Source organism: Schistocerca nitens, chromosome 1, assembly GCF_023898315.1.
Source record: "Schistocerca nitens isolate TAMUIC-IGC-003100 chromosome 1, iqSchNite1.1, whole genome shotgun sequence".
NCBI lineage: Eukaryota > Metazoa > Arthropoda > Insecta > Orthoptera > Acrididae > Schistocerca > Schistocerca nitens.
The window spans coordinates 845,301,119-845,307,582 of record NC_064614.1 but is presented as its reverse complement, the minus strand read 5'-3'; the positions used below and the strand labels follow the sequence as shown (position 1 = coordinate 845,307,582).

General features: G+C 43.8%; 1 non-coding gene across 1 annotated transcript; it reads left to right on the top strand.

Annotated features, from left to right (window-relative positions):
• The first annotated feature begins 341 nt into the window (after positions 1-341).
• Trnat-agu (transfer RNA threonine (anticodon AGU)) lies at positions 342-416 on the top strand. Its single transcript has one exon. It is a non-coding gene; the product is annotated as a tRNA-Thr (tRNA).
• Positions 417-6,464: the final 6,048 nt, after the last annotated feature.

The following is a 6,464-nucleotide window of genomic DNA, read 5'->3' as shown; positions in this document are numbered from 1 at the left end:
AGCAGGAGAACTGGGTTCGAATCCTGGTCCAGTACAAATTTTTAACTTGCCCTATTCCCATAAATCAGTGCCCACTGGCAGCTAATGTCTTCTTTTCCGTTGTGTCTTGATTCATAGTGGCTGCACGATGTCAGAAGGAACAGTCACCACATATATAATACAGGCGATGACGGCCAATGATCCCTTCAGTGCAAACTCGAACTCTTACTGAAATCGGCGAGATGCCGCGAGTAATGAGGCTAATGAGCAGAGCCACTACGTCAGTGGTGGGTGGTATCAGTTGGGAATTTGGGTGTTACGGGAGGCGTGTTGAAGTTGTGCGTGAGCATGTGGTGACCACTGTGTCCAGATGGCGTAGTGGTCAGCGCTTCTGCCTAGTAAGCAGGAGACCTGGGTTCGAATCCCAGGTCGCCACAAATTTTCATCTTGCTCCTCTGATATAAATTAGTGCCCACTGGCAGCAAGTGTCTGAGGATGCATCCATGTTTGTCGGAGAATTCATTTTTTCGAAGTCTCTTTCCATTCAGCATTTCCTTGGCCGGAATCATTCTGCGCTTCCTGATTGTTGGTACAGATTTACAGTAATGATAAACAATAACGTACGAACCATTTCAGAAGTAAGGTAATTAAATATGGAAGTGTTAAAAGTTAAAAAAAAGTGTGAAAATAAAGACATTTACAGTACAAGATATTTTACATCTTAATAAAAGTAGAAGAAAATACATATATAGAACAAGATAAGTGGAATATACGGTTAAAATATATTTATCTAGGTAAGACTTACTAAACAACCCACCATAACAATTCGCATTGAAGCGAACATATATTGGGCGTGCCTACAGCGATACAGAGATATTTCTAGCGTGTTCCTGACGAATGCGTCTGGAATAGCACTTAAACATACATGATTGAATTTGCTATTTTCACTTTAAAGGTGCTATACGTTTTGCTATTAGTCATATGTCGAAATGAAAAACAAAATACTATGGGGGAGAGGACATCGAAAACAAGACTTTCGTGGCAATATGGATACACCGTTGTAACGTGCGTTAAAAACCACAGTACTTTTTTTCGAGTTTCTTCTATCCGTTACTGTTTCAATGGTGTTCATTCAGAAGTATTCAACTCGATTTTTTTTGGGCTGATTGACCGCCTTAACGGCCATATGGGCACATATAAAAAATGCCTTAAGACGGAAGTGGTCTGTACAATGTGACTGCCACAGCCACTGCAGGCGACGTTCATTGAGAGTGGCTGTATTCCTGGATAGTTTCGCAGATTTCAGAACCATCTATTTTGTTACATGACCTCCCCTTGTTATTTACAGAATATTTCGTAATACTGCAGAGAAAAGATGTGCTTTTGACGTTTGTGTGAAGCATATGATATCCAAGTCTTGGCTCCGTACGAGAGGGTGCACAGCATACATGCTTGGTAAGAGTACTTTTGTGGCCACCACAGATGGGCGGAGCTTCCCAAAAAGTATTTGCTGCTTTGCTAATTTTCGCAATATATCATTGTCCAGAGAGAGATCATCTGACACTAGCAAGTAGTGATCGCAGCGTTTGTTGACTACATCCAATGTTACGACAGGCAAATCCATGTACCCTTACGTCATAACCAGTCTTGATTACATTCACAGACACAGACAACAGCTTGCACGCAGTAACAAATTTATCTACAAAGGCCGTCATGAGTATCTGCTACGAATGCTTTATAGTCAGCGAATAAAACGTTGTTAACAAGTCAGTCGTCGCGACAGCTCTTGGACCTGAGTAATGAGAGGTGAAGATTCCCGACAGCTCTGGTATGTAAACAGGTTCCCAGGTTTGTAAGCCGACAGCATTGTCAATAAATAGTGAGAAAAACATACCAAACATTGGCGAGGTCAGTACACACACTTGACGAACCCCTCATTGCACAATCCATATCGTCGTGAAAAGGTGTTATCATCATCATCATCATCATCATAATCATCATCATCATTATTATTATCGTTATCATAATCATGATGAGTTCCGGACGACGCTCTATCTTCACTAGCAAAGTGCAGTCCCTGACTGCGGACTCTATCAGATGCCTTAAAGTTGATGAAAGCAGTGGACAATGGACTCATTTACTCGCTGCGATTTTCCTGACTTTGCTGAAGCGTCAAGAGCGTATCAACAGCTATTTCAGAACTTCGTAAAACTAAGCTTTTTGCAGTTTTGCCAGTATTTATGTTTAACGAGAATGAAACATCAAGTTTGCGCCTCGTGCAAAAGTCACGTAAAAACCGTAAATTCACGTGTGATTTAGTTAGTTCTATATAGTGTCTTTAACTATGTCAAAAATCTGTGCTTAATATTACGAGGGTCGATCAGAAAGTAATACCTCCAGTTATTTTTCCTCCTTTATTAATTTGGTAATGCAGTAGTCATGAGTTTGGCACTTCTGCAAAACACCTAAGTCCGCTCCAGTTACAGCGTTCTACATCAGTATATGGCAACACTGTAAGTTTAAAAATGGCCGTCATAGATGTACGTCTAAGAGCTTTCCCTTACTGGAGAAGGTGAATGCCCGGTCACATGCGCGAAACCGCGACGGTGTACGCTGCGGTGGGCGTTAGCACCGTTAGGCGATGGGTTCGTCGCTGTCAAGAAGCTGACGGAAAACTCAGTTGGCTGATGCAACGTGTAGCGACCAGCCAGCGACTGCACCACCATATAACCCTGACTTGAGCTATCAGGCTCCTATCGTTCGGCCCATTCGAAAGAGGTCAGCGGGGGGCGTCACATCGACGATGCGGAGACCATGGAACTTTCTGTGCGCCAGTTGCTGAGGAAGGAGGGCCATGATTTTTGCCGCACAGGTGTACATGCTCTTGTTTCAAGGCGGGAAAAAGACTGGACGAAGATGGTGAATTTATTGAAGAGTGACAATCATCAATGTTTTAGCTATTATCCTATGTTCACTGAGGTGACGAAGCCGTGGGAGGGATAGCGTTATCCACATATACAGATGGCGGTAGTATCGAGTATACAAGCTACAAAACGGCAGTGCACAGAGCTGCATTTGTACGCAGGTTTTTCATATGAAAAGGTTCCGACGTGATTATAGTCGCACGGCGACAATCAACAGACTTAGAATGCGGAATGATAGTTGGAACTAGATGCATGGGACGTTCCATTCGGAAATCCTTAGCGAATTCAATATGCCTAGACACGCAGTGTCAAGACTGTGGCGAGAATACCAGTTTTCAGGCATTATCCCTCATCACGGACAGCGCAGGAGCCGACCTTCACTTAGCAGCGGTGATTGGTTAGAGTTGTCTGCACGAAATAACCGCAGAAATAGATATGGGATGTACGACGAACGTATCCGTTAGGACAGTGCTGCGAAATCTGATGTTAGTGGGCTGTGACAGCAGACGACCGTCGCGAGTGCCCTCGGTATCAGCGCGACATCACCTACAGCGCCTCTCCTGGGCTCGTGACCATATTGGACAACTGGAGAACTGTGGATTGGCCAGAAGAGTCAAGACTGTATTTGGTAGGAGCTGATGGTTGGGTTCGAGTGTGGCGCAGATACCGCGAAGCTTAGCGCCCAAGTTATCAACAAAGCACTACGCAAGATGGTGATGGCTCCATAACGGTGTGGGCTGTTCATACATGGAATGGACTGCGTCCTCTGGTCCAATTGAGCCGATCATTGACTGGAAATGATTATGTTCGGCTACTTGGAGACCATATGCAGTCATTCATCGACACCTAGCGAAGTGGCGCAGTGGCTAACACACTGGACTTGCCATCCAGATTTAGGTTTTCCGTGATTTCCCTAACTCGCTCCAGGCAAATGCTGGGATGGCTCCTTTGAAAGGGCACGGCCGACTTCCTTTCCCGTCCTTCCCTAATCCGATGAGACCAATGACCTCGCTGTCTGATCTCCTTCCCCAAACAACCCAACCCATTATCGACTTCTTGTTCCCAAACAACGATGTAATTGTTATGGATGATAGTGCGCCATGTCACCGGGAAAAATTGTTCGTGGTTGGTGTCAAGAACATCTGGACAGTTTGAGTGAGTGATTTGACCATCTGGATCGCCCGACGTGAATTCCATCGAACATTTATGGGACGTAATCGAGAGGTCAGTTCATGAGCATAATCCTGCACTGGCAACGTTTTCGCAATTACGGACGGCTATAGAGACAGTAAGGCTCAATATTTCTGCTGGGTACTTCCAGCGACTCGTAGAGTTCATGCCACGTTCAGTTACTGGACTGCACCGGACGAAAGGAAGTCAGACACGATATGAGGTGGTATCCCATGACTTTCGTCACCTCAATGTATACTACATCTATTTTTCTCGTAAAATAAAAATTAAAGGAGGCACAGCTTTTTGACCGCTTAAGGACCGAAGTTAGGTTTTTCTCTTGATAAAGGCGAAAATTTTACGCTGGGGAAAAATTAACAAATCGTTAATCACACAAAGTTGAGGAGGAATTGTCTGCAAATTCTGTGCTTTGTGTTGCAGGCGAAGTTTTCAAAAGCGTCGGAAACTCAGGAAGAGTGTGATGTAACAGAAAGGCACAGTCAGACTTTTAAAGACACATTCGTGACATAACACCAGTGTAGTGCATACCATAATGACCCCAGGATGCTCCCAGACGCAGCTGCTGAAACCAGATTTCCGCGGCTGACATTTAGCAGCGTTCCAGCAGCTGCCCCCTGTTGCACGCCGCAGCTGGCTGGCTGTATCGTGACCGCGGGCAGGTACCGTGCAGTGAGCCGCACTCCAGAAATAGGCTCCAGCCGCGACCCCAGCGCGCCGTGCCGCGCCACGTCCAAATTTGTTTGCCTACTGCGCCCCCCTCTCACACCCCTCCACTCCTCGTTCTGGAACGCCGCGTGTGCCATTTCAAGCGCATACAATATTTGTTTACGCATAGCCAGTCACTTCGCTCTTTCGTACTGGAGACGGCTTTTGACTTCAGCAATGTGGTCGAATTCTTGAGTGCTGGAGAGTTTGACCGAATTTTATGTTCTCTTTAGTAACGCCTCCATTTACGTTTTTCTGGCGTTTCCAATGCACATATTCTAGAAATGCAACTCTACAAACAAAAAAAATTGCCAATAACGCAATTTATCTAGCAAATTCCGCTAGCAAATAATGAACTGACCACGCAAGAGACTGTGTAACCTCCCAACAAGTTAAATTATCTCCGTAACCTCGCAATAATAATGTGACTAACCTCTCAAAAAAATTGTGACTCATATATAACCTTTCAATAATTAAGTGGCTGAACCTAAACTGGTAAATCTGGACGTCAGCACTGCTTCGTCATGGCCCTGAAAAGTCATTCTGAATAAACTGAAAATTCTTACCTCAATTAAGTCGCCGGATAAGCCGTATATATCTGCTCCTGTAAGAAATTTTTCTAGCATAGCCCAGTGCAATGCTGGCCACTAGATCTTGTTATGTATGAAAAACCACTGATTTTATTTACGATAACTGGCATGACCATGGATAGGATAAATTAGTAAAAACTTTAAATTCAGATGAATGACTGTCAAAAGTTAGCTTTATAAGAAAGATTATTGAAAATTCTTTACATGTGACTTTGATATAACAATAGTACAAAATGACTAGTTGCAAATTACATATTCGCGCGGCAATAAATATTAATAATTTGTGCTTTTACCTTATACTACATGGCTCAGACACTACCACCGTTCTCCACGACCGGCCCCGGTAGTTGCATACAGGACACAAGTACTCTCTGAGAGCTATACGACGAGGCAACTGCTCTCTAAGAGCGACCTGACCCAACCGCCCGACTGCGAGCTACTACCACTACTATACCGACACTGCTCTCTGGTCTGCGACTCTATTGTAGCTTACATATCGCGGGCAGCGCGTGAGCAATCCATCGAAGTAACATCTGCTCGAGTGCGCTAGCAATAAATTCCTGTCATGGACCTCTTACAACTGAAAGCGACGCATTTTTCCCGTCCTTATTCAACTGATCGTACCGTACTGTAGTGGCAAGGAGTTCTTTTCGTAAGGCAACCGCAACTGTTCATGACCATTTTCACAAAATAAGAAGACCGCAACAGCTCTTGAACAAAAAAAAAAGTTTCTTACCGATTTCGGAATAATAAAATTCCATTTCCCGGTATACACTGTAGGGATGGAAAGAATATGTTATGCTTACAGATAAGCAGTCATTCAAGAATGATGACCGAGCATTAGTTCCATAAAGCGTAAGACAACTAAGTTTGTGTTCCAGCCTGTGTATTCTGTGAAACAAGAGTTCCGTGTTCCACTTTATAAAATATTAAAAGGAAAAAATGCGTTTTGAAAACCACTATACCCAGAGTCACAAAACATTAAAGAGATATGAAAAAGAGGAAAAGGATCATACAATATGCGAAAGACACATATAAGGAGTGTTAAAATGAAAAAGACAGGAAAGGTCATAAC